Genomic DNA, 11210 nt, shown 5'->3' on the forward strand with positions numbered 1-11210 from the left:
TTTTAATGTTGCGTGATGACGTGTTATAGATTTGTATGGAATATGCAAAGATGTAAAAAGCTTAATTTGTACAAATTTTGATGTAAAGGGCTTAATTTGTACAAATTTTAAGCAAATGTGTAAGTATAAGAAATAACTGTCGTGTGATTGTGGTCTGTTGGCTAAAAACAGACATACATTAGACATAAATTCAATAATACGTGTATTATTTCTGTTACTACAAAATCAGGGCGTACTTTGTCACTACAATGTAAATAGTAAGTATATATTCAGCATCCTCATCCCTGACAAATTTCATTCGATATTTTATGGGCTCGCTTCTCTCATTAGCACCAATCAGATCAGGTCTTTCATAAGGTGATAGTAAAAGTACACAGAAAGTAAGCAGTTGATACCTCAATGAATGTGTTACAAGTTGTGTGTAACAGAAAGGATTAATGTTATTGGTCGAGATTAAGAAAAACGATCAAGATTTGTAATTTTCCCGGAAGACTTCGTTGCAGTTAGACCCTAGAATATCGAATGAAATTTGTCAAGGGTCCAACGGCCATGAGTGGATTCAGGACTCCCTGATATTGTGAGGATGGTATTCAGTAGATTGTATTGAAAACCTTTTTCTCACTCTCTTTGAATAAGCGTGTTGGCCATTTCATATTATATATACAAAGTATCGTCTTTCCTAGAATATGTTTTTTTGTCTTCTCCAATCATGAAACATTATTTGATTAATTATGTCTTGACATTTCAGGATTAAATGTTATTCATCAATTTGTAAAAAGCCACAAGCAATTATTACACAAGAAAATGATTATGACCATATCGTCATCAGTGAAAGAATTATTGAGGAAAACACATATGATAAGCTTTCAGTGAGCATACAGAAAAAACAAATTATTACTGAGAGTGTGGATGAACAATATGAAGATTTATCGGAAGTTAAAGATCAGCAAAAGAAAGAACAGGAAGTCGAGTATGATGAATTGGAAGTGATCAAACACCAGAATGTATAGAATCATTGACAGATAAAATGGAATCAGAAGTTGATCAAATCTGAGAAGTCAAGAATTTTAAAAAGACACATTTTAAGCACTTAAGCAAGTGCTAATTATTATTTCTTGACTTTGTTCTTTTGTTTGTGTATTTAAACTTTCATACAGTCAAGTATACTGCAGTATAGAATTGCCAAAACTTTCCAATTAGCTGATTCTGCATACAGAGGATAAAGTAGCACTAATTTTTGTTAAAACAAATGCTATGGATATGAATCATTCCCTCTAGTTATAAATTACATACAGTTAAACATGCTTACAGCGAACACGCTTAAAATGAAGTGACGCTTAAAGGGAAGTGATTTTCATATCTTTGACTTTAAAATATATTGATCACTTAAAGGATATAAAGAAATTACGCTTACAACGAAGCAAAATTGAACGTCTCTGGCACTTCGTTATAAGTGTGTTTTACTGCATTTGTATTATAGAAAATAAAAGATTCGTTAGTTTCTCATGTTTATTCCATTAGTTTCTTATCCGAGTTTGAAAGTTTCGTTGACCTGAATTCCCTGCAGTTGTCTTTGGTACTCCTCCACTTCTTTACCTCCCCTTGATTACAAGACATGTGGTCTATGAACCTGAAAAAGGTACAATAATGTAATTACGGCTAATTATGGTTATTTATTTATTACACCATCACCTTAATTTAAGAAGCAATTCTGGAGATTAGGTGGTTGTATGGGAAGACTTGCAACTGTGTTGTGTAGTCAATACACTTTGATTTGATTTAGCGAAGTCTTTGCTGTATCATTGTGGATTCGTATGGTTTGTATATGTAGCTGTTTTTAAGCATTTGGGTAAGTGAAAGAAAAGGATATAAGAAACTAATTTATTATTAAATTAAATTATTTATTTTTAAATTATTAAATTATTAAGTATTTAATCACTTATTTAGACCCCACCCCCATCCCCAAATCCCAACCCCACCACACCCCACCCAGCGATGCAAGTTCACTCTATATCATTCCGCTCAATAAAAATGCTTTGCTAAAACCCGAGATAAAGAACTTAGGCAAATCCAAAATGTGGAAGAATGGAAGAATTTTGAACGAATTTAGATGGGAAAGAAGCATTTGTACAGAAGTATTTCGAAATTATTATTAAATATAACTATTGGTTTATAAAACATGGCATGGTTAATCAAAATAATTCAATTGATCTGCTGCATGGAATATTTTTAAATATCTTTAAATAAATTTGTATACGACTATGCATTACCAAAAATTAAATTCTACATGAAAAATATTGAATTTCTTTTAGACGCAGAACCTTTTAATAGTTTCCTTTAAAATATCTTCTTCCTGTTTTGAAAGGGGTGCATTGATTGCTACCATATTTTTTTTAATTTTGATTCCCCAAACTAAAATTGAAAAAAAATCTCATTTTTTGTGACGGAGCTTATTCAATACTTTTATGTTCCAACAATTTATATATATTTATCGTAGTTATTTTCATAAATGAAGCCCCTTTAAATCCAGAAAAAGATATTCATTCAATAAATAATTTCTTAAATGTGTGTGTTTTAGCATAAAAACTCAAAACTGAAAAAGCATGAAATTGTAAAATCATTTTGACCGGTATTTTATAAACGAAATAGGACAGTGTAAAACCTTGCAGTACAAAACAGTGTTGTGTAGACCCCGGGAAATCCCAAGGTATACACCGTTGCCAATCTGGAAAATTCACAGCCGTTCACTTGTTTCAAAATATAGTTCAAGTATGGTTTATTGTATGTAACGAATTTAATTTTTTTTTCAAATGTGGCAAAAAAAGATGAAAAGGTGATAAAAAATTTGAATATTTTTCTGTTGTCGTATGCACTATAGTTTCTTGTTATCTAAATTCATTGCTTATTTTAATGATAATCTCAATAACACGTACGCTACAAAAATTTGCTGCTTTAGCACATGCGTCTTTGAAGTCTTTCCTTGCGGGATGCAATTCGGGATAGCACTTGGAGAAGCATTCCCTCTTTCCTGTAACGAATTGAAATCCAATAATAAAATAGTCTGAATAAATGATTAGATGAGAATAGTATTTCTGTCAACAAAACAAAAGGGGCAAATTTCCTCTAGATTAAACAATCGAAATTGATATATGCCTACTTGAAAAAATAGAATATATTTCTGAAGACTGTTGTCATGGTTACAAGCTTTACACTGAGTCAACACTGTATCAATGTTCACTGTACTTCTTTCAAGTACTGTCCTGTAAAAGCAAAAGATTTACAAATTGCAACTGGTGTGGACTAAATTTAAATAAAATATCATAATAAACGAAACTAGATGCTGTCATGAGACAGTAATACCCGCACTAAGGTGTTTGCCTCTAAATGCACACTCCTTCATATTGGGCCTACCAAGGAAAAAGCCAAAATAATTCTATAATTTACACAGTACATGTATTTGTCAAATCGAGCATAAAATGCTCAGGTGACCATGTGACCTATGAGCCTCTTATAGCTATTTTCTTTACTTAATTACCTTACCTACACACCTCAGTCAAAAAAAATTCCAACCCAGAATTTCCTGTGAAGCAAAACAAAAAACAAAAACAAAAAACAAAAACAAAAACAAAATAAAAACAATGATGGTGGGGTCCGTTTTTTTATAGCGGGAGGGCCTCCAGTCATTTTTTATGTAATGTAAATCAGTATAATCATAGTTCTATTTCAATAACTATGCAAATTCTCCAGGGGGGGGGGGGAGGGGGCAATCTCCCTAGCCACTCCCTGTCCCTGAAATGACAAATGGTCATGTGACTCTAAAAACGTAGAAAAATTTTCCATTTGACTATGCATAATTTTGTTTCTTGTGTTATTATGTTATGTATATCTAATGGTTTAAGGATATGAACCCCTGGAGGTCATCCCCACTCTCTTAATGAACTGGAAATGTTCACAATATGACTACATCAAATTAAATAAAAGTGCATCAATGATAAGATTGCTTGACATTTCACTCATGAATTTGGGTCAACCCATGTACCCTCCTAGAATTAGGAATGAAAATCATTCAAAGAGATGGACCATTAAACTATTTGTATATATTCACATTTTTTATGTCAAAACAAAGTATTAGTTTGCATACATGAATGTAAACAGGGGTCTGGGAAGGGGAAGGGGCGAGGGGAAGGAGTTATCTCTTTACGTCTTAATTGTTGAAAACTCCTAAAATGAATGTTAATCTCTAATCCGACTTCTACGTCTTCATTATTTTTAAGTGGTGGTGTCTCCATATGAGTGAAAAATTCCTGAGAGGGACATTTAACAACAAACAAACAAATGACTTAAAAAACACAAATACATGTACATGTTTATTAGTCAACAGATATACTTCTGGTCATATATCTAGTTCTCCCTTGAATCAGAAATGATGATATAAATATTTTAAGAATGATTAAGAGTTGAAAAGGTTGTGCATCTTAAAATTGACTTAACCTTTAGCTCTGTAGTTAAATTAGCTATACCATTTTAGCTTAAGATTAATTATTTTTAATCATACTGTTTTCTTAAATATGCAGTTTTTTCAACATGGATACAAGTCATACATTTTCAGCTTCTTAAAACAATGCATGAAAAAAAACTGCTTTTCAAATACTGTAACTGTAACTCTTTCCAACTCTTTCCAAGTACTTGTGATCATAAGTTTTTAGCTCACTTGAGTTTTTCTGGTTTTCTGATCACATTTTGTCTGTCATCCATCTGTCCATCTGTAAACTTTTCACAGTTCTGTCTTCTTCACTAGAACCACTGGGCCAATTTTAACCAACCTTGCCACAAAGCATCTTTGGGTAAAGAGGATTCAAGATTGTTCAAATGAAGGGTCACACCCTCTTTCAAGGGGAGATGATCAAGAATTAGTGAAAATTTGGTGGTATCATTTAAAAAAGTCTTATCAAGAACCACTGACTGGGCCTAAAAAGTTGAAACTTTCTTTTACATAGACTTCGTGTAGATTCAAATTTGTTCAAATTATGACCCACTGGGGTAGGGTGGGGCCACATATGAGAATCCAAAGATTTACATAGTAAAATGCAGGGGATTTTTTCCATCATAAATCTTCTCAAGAACAGCAAGGGCACTATTGTCCCCCGTTTTCATGGAAGGGACCTAGGAGACATTAAATCTCGTTTGTCTGTCAGTCTGTCTGTTTGTCAGTCTGTCCGTCTGTCACAATAAATTTAACCTTGGTCATAACTTTTAAATAATAAGAGATAGGGCTTTCATATTTCAAATGTACATAACCTACAAGAACTTTCTAAATATACAAAGATCTTTGAACCCATGACCATGACCTTGAAATTTGACCTACTTTTAAAAAAAATTAACATTATTTTAAATTGATCATTTTGAAAGAGAAAAGATAGGGCATTCATATTATACATGTATATTACCTGTGACAAGACCTTTCTAAATATATCATGACTTTTGACTCTGTGACATTGACCTTGAAGTTTAACTTACTTTTCAAAAATGTTATATTTCCTTTATAACTTTTGATTGAGAAGAGATAGGACTTTCATATTTGACATGTACATTACCTGTAACAAGATGTTTCCGAGCATGCTATGATTTTTAACCCCTTGACCTTGATGTTTTACCTAATTTTCAAAAATTTTAACTTTGGTGATTACTTTTGAATGACATATGATAGGGTGTGCATATTTGAAACAATATGCCATAAATAATGGCATCCCATCCACTAAGACATGGAAAGTAGGGGACCCAATTCTTTGAATTTGCTTGTCAGTCATTTTGATATGGAAACATCCTCATATAGTGTACATTAAAGTTTTTTATGCCTCTCCATGAATATGGCCGAGGCATATAGTGTTTGTCATGTCTGTCTTACATTCTTCCATCCTTCTGTCTGTCCTTCCATCTGTCCTTCTGTCGTGCTTTGCTTTTAGCTCAGTTCAAAGCTCAGTTTTAAAAAAAATCTCCAAGATATTTTTATCAAACTTTATATGCTGATAGATATTGATAAGAGCTATGCAACTGCATCAACATTTTTTAACCTTGACCTTTCCTTTGACCTTGACTTCACATTTCTTAAACTAGTGTTTAGCTAAGTTTTAAAGAGAACATTAAAGATAGTGTAAACAAACTTGATGCATACTGATGTAAGCTATTCAACTGCATCAACATTTTTGACCTTGACTTTTCCTTTGACCTTGACTTCACTTTTCTTTAAATTAGTGTTATCTTAGTTTTAATGAAATCAATCAAATTACTGTAATAAAACTTCATATGCTGATACATACTGATGTAAGCTTTTCAACTGCATCAACCTTTTTGACCTTAACCTTTCCTTTGACCTTGACCTCACTTTTCTTAGATAAGTGTCTAGATCAGTTTTGAATAAACAATTCAAGATATATTTATCAAACTTCATATGCTGATACATACTGCTAAGAGCTATGATTATCATCAACTTTTTTGACCTTGACTTTTCCTTTGACCTTGACTTCACTTTTTTAAATAAGTGTTTATCTACATTTTAAATAATCCATTTATGATATTTTTATCAAACTTCATATGCTAATACAGTAAATACATACTGATGTTAGCTTTTCAACTGCATCAACATTTTTACCTCAACCTTTTCTTTGACCTTGACCTCTCTTTTCTTAAATAAGTGTTAAGCTCAGTTTTAAATAAATCATTCAAGATATTTTTATCAAACCTAAAATGCTGATATGTATTAGTGAGAGCTATTCAACTGCATCAAAAACTTTTCACCTTGCACTTTCTCGTGACCTTGACCTCCCTTCTCTTTAATTTGTGCTTTTCTTAATTTTAAAGAAACAATTTAAGATATTTTTATGTAAGCATGCACTTATACATAATTTGGTGAGAATTTATCAACTATATCCAATTGTTTTTAGATTTTAGTTTCAATTCTAAAGAAACTGTTCAAGATATTCTCATCAAACTTCATACACTCATACAAATTTTCATGTTGCATTAGTAATATACATTCGACTGGGCATTCATGTCCTATGGACATATTTCTAGTTTTCAAATCATGACCTCCAAGGGTAGGGTCAGGCCACAAGAAGTTTTATATAGGAATAAAAGGAGAAAAATCTTCAAAATTCTTCTTTTCAAGAACAAGAAGAGCATGATTAATATGGAAACATTCTGAAGAAGAGTAGATTCAAGTTTGTACACATCATGACCCTATGGGTTAGGGAGGGGCCATTTTTTTTTCCTGCCCCTATTTGCCATCCACATGGAAATGCAAATTTTGAAACCGTTTTACACATCCACAGGACAAAACCAATCATATTCCAAATGATCATGATTTAAGGCTAATGCATAAAATATAAGGGAGGTTCTGGGAACCAGGGTGTTTAAACATGTTAAATATTTAGGAAAAAAAATTGAACCCCATTTGACCTCCAGGGTGAAAATAAAAATTCCGAAACCTTACTGCACATCTACAGGACACCACCAACCATCTCCCAAAAGATGATTAGGCTACTGTGTAAAATGTAAGAGGAGTTCAGGGAACCAGGGGCTTTTTGCATAAAAAACGTCATTTTTCGACCCCTATTTGACCCCTAGGGTGAAAATGAAAATTCCGAAACCTTACTGCACATCTACATGACACCATCAAACATCTCCCAAAAGATGATTAGGCTACTGTGTAAAATGTAAGAGGAGTTTGAGAAAGAAGAGTGTGACGGACGGACGGACGGACGGACAGACATGAGTAACAACAATATACCCGAACTTTCTTTAGAAAGTGCGGGTATAAATACTGAAAAAAGTAATAATTGTTCATGTTTCTCTTCGCAAGATACGGTACATGTATGTCTGCCCTCGGTTTTGACAGTCTTTCTGTCTGGATGCCACATTATATTATTGTGTCGGGTCATTGCATAGGGTTTACAGCGGATACGACTAGTCGACAAGGGAGACTTATTTCTACTAGGCACTTGATCTTACCTCTGGAGATTTCAATCCTTTCTTTATGTAAAACTCAAGTCATTGGAGTTGATTAAAAATTTTGAATGTTGTCCATAACAATAAAGGACTGTCGAGGTCACATATTAAAGATTAAAGTCAATGGGCAATGTAATAGATGAATACTGCCTTGAAAATAGCTCTCGAATCCCTGATCAGTTCAAACTTAATGTGTATATTGATACTGATGAAAAAAAATATATCCACATCATATCTCAAGATTCCAGGTCACTGAAATTGTTTAACCCAGGTCAGAACAGAACCAGTATTTTCGATATTTGATTTAATGCATATAACGTGAGAGTATTCTATCTTTTCATGATGACCTAAAGATTTGTCATGACTTTAACTCAAAGTCAAATAATATCAAACCTCATAATAATCTTGTAATAACCAGTTGTATGATTGGGGAACAGGAATCGAAACACTTGTTTTTGTCCTAAAACAAACAAAACCTTATTGTTTTACAGATAATAACGGAGGTAGAACTTAAAAACTCGCGTACATCATTGTTTGGAGGTTATATATCCAGAAAATATAAACGCCTTAAAAGGTGTTTTATATGGGCGCTGGCTAGGGAGGAGGAAGGGAGTTTGTTCTCTAAAGTGATTTCATACGTACTTGATTTTTTTAATTGGACAACCTGTGATACCGATAAATCTCGCTCTCCTACTCTGCTTCATCTTTTGCAAAGCCGGAAGTGTTTCTTGTATAATAATGTCAAGACTCGGAGCAAATTCCATGTCATGAACCTGCCGATTGATAAATGAATAAATCAATTTACATGTTCAAAAGATCATCTAAAGTGTCGCAGTGTTGGAAATACTATTCTAGGAAAGTAATTCAGGCGACTGAACTTTTTGCACAACTAACATCAGCATTGTAAATTAAGACAATCTTGGAGACTGGGGATAAGGAATACTACCAGAATGAAGTCTACGTAATCCAATCCCATTCTCTGTAACCTCTCGTCAACACTTTCAACGTCCGCTCAGCTGAGAAATCAAACATCTTGTCTATTTCCGGTTTATATCGGCCCACCTTTGTCGCCTTGTAATATGCAGTTCGGGGTACACTGTATCCCAGCCAGAGCCTCAATCATATAGTTAGAAAATACCAAGTCTATCAATTTAATTCTTATTTTTATGCTGGCTTGAGATATGTACTTAATACGCGACCTGTTCAGGAAGTTCAGCATAGAGTGTAAACTGAACACAGCTTGCAGCTGAAAAGCTTTTATTTTCTACGTTTTATGGTAAGCAATAAAAAGTTATCAAATCAGTTGGTCTGGGGTCAGAAATGTGTTAATATGAGTGTTTGTAGCTGAATTCATAGATGTATGAAAATTTACATATTAATTTTCATGTAAACATTTCTTCAGGCGAATTTTTATGCATATATGTCTATTTATAAATTTAAAAAATTGCTACCGAAAACTTTATAGCAACCTAGACGGTACCATTAATCAAATACTACGTGTGTTGGTTTATATGTAACTTATTAAGCCAATAAGCTAAGTATTTCCAAACAATATCCGAAAACCTAGGAGCGAGCACCTTGTGCTTTTAATGAAGAAATGCAATTTACGTATCCTCGGATGTCCATGAGTCGTTACAATAATTTGATCATGTCTGTTTTGTAAGTAAATTTGAAATTGTATATCGCACCTTAATCATAAATATATTCATTTTATTTTCCTTCTTAGACTGATTAGAACTTGTGTATGAATCACTCTACATGTATCTTTAATTACTCTTCCTAACACTACCTCCACCATGCCATGTCCATACGACGGGGCCACATCAATATAATTAATCTCCTTCTACAGGGCCTCACAAACGACATCCAAAGACTCATTCTCATTGGTTGTTCGAAAAACATGGCCAAAAGAGAATGCTCCTACAATTTACATGTATACATAAATACAAATTTCCCTGTTCGGTCGAAAACATGGAAAACTCGTACACATTTTTCTCAGATTTACTGTATATCTTTTTAGAATATTTTTTCTCTGTTGTCGTCTACATGTATAATGAAGTATTCTAAGATGAGGTTTACAGATCAAAACTAATTTTGGAGATATGTAGTCCAGTTTTTTCCGAGGTGATTCGTCGGCATTTGTAGAACAGCATTTTGTCGTGGAAGTCTGGTGTAAAGGTTTCCGAAAGTCTGTATAAGAAAACAACTTAAAGGCACCATATGCATGTGCCAGGTGTGTACATAATTAATTTTATGCGGAGCAAATTTTGTTTTTGACCAATCAAAATTGGCACTTCTATATTGATCGCACAATGTTCGTTAAAATTTATACTGCTCAGCATTTCTTTTAGCCTGTCTCTCGCCCTTTCTCCTCCTTAACAAGACTCAAAAGCTGCATACAAATGTTGATAGTTTCCTAGATACTGTCATATTGCAAATTTTGTATTAAATACCTCCCGGTAATTCAAAACCCTTTTTATATGAATATGTGTATTACTAAACATTTTGTCATTTTAAAATTGATACACTGTAAAAGCTGTGTTTAGAAAATGAGCACTTCATTACGTGTTAAACCTAAACATGTTTGATATTATTATGACCGTGCAAAATGTACATTTTGCACATTCGTAAATATTTTCTTCGATTTTCGGCTTGTTTATGAGTTAATACATTTAACAGACGCAATCTTATGAAATTCTTCTTGATATGGAGGTGATATAATGTAAACTAATATTTATAAAAAGTCTTATGGTAACAAAGAAATAATAAATCAAAGCTATTAAATATTGCTTAAGGATAAATACTTATAAGATAGTGATGAGAGATTGACAATACATTTTGAGATCAAAAGAGGGTTTGACACTAATTGAATTTAAACGTTTAGGAAACAATTAGCGAATTAACGCAGGTGAAGTAATGGGTGTTAACTTTTAGCGATGGTCAGTCTTGAGTAATAAATATTGGCAGTGATTGTTAAGGTGTAACTAATTAATTTATAACTGAACATGTCAAACAAAGTAAAGTTAATGTTTTATAAAATGTAACTTAGTTAGAGTAAATAAAACAGAGCTACAGTAAAGATATATTTAGATTAAGAAGTGTCCGTAAAAGCCGTAACGGTTACCTCATTGTCATATGGTCCGTCCGTCTGTCCGTTTATCTAATTAATGGAGCGAGTTGCACATTTTGACACTATATGAATTTAA

The 11210-nt window shown here is 33.0% G+C and overlaps 1 pseudogene; it reads right to left on the bottom strand.

Annotated features, from left to right (window-relative positions):
• Nucleotides 1–1509: 1509 nt before the first annotated feature.
• On the bottom strand, nt 1510–10157 carry LOC133176070 (uncharacterized; annotated as a pseudogene).
• Nucleotides 10158–11210: the final 1053 nt, after the last annotated feature.

This window comes from Saccostrea echinata, unplaced genomic scaffold (genome assembly GCF_033153115.1).
Source record: "Saccostrea echinata isolate AGI-Se365-2 ecotype Australia unplaced genomic scaffold, CSIRO_AGI_Sech_v1 ptg000065l, whole genome shotgun sequence".
Classification (NCBI taxonomy): Eukaryota; Metazoa; Mollusca; class Bivalvia; order Ostreida; family Ostreidae; genus Saccostrea; species Saccostrea echinata.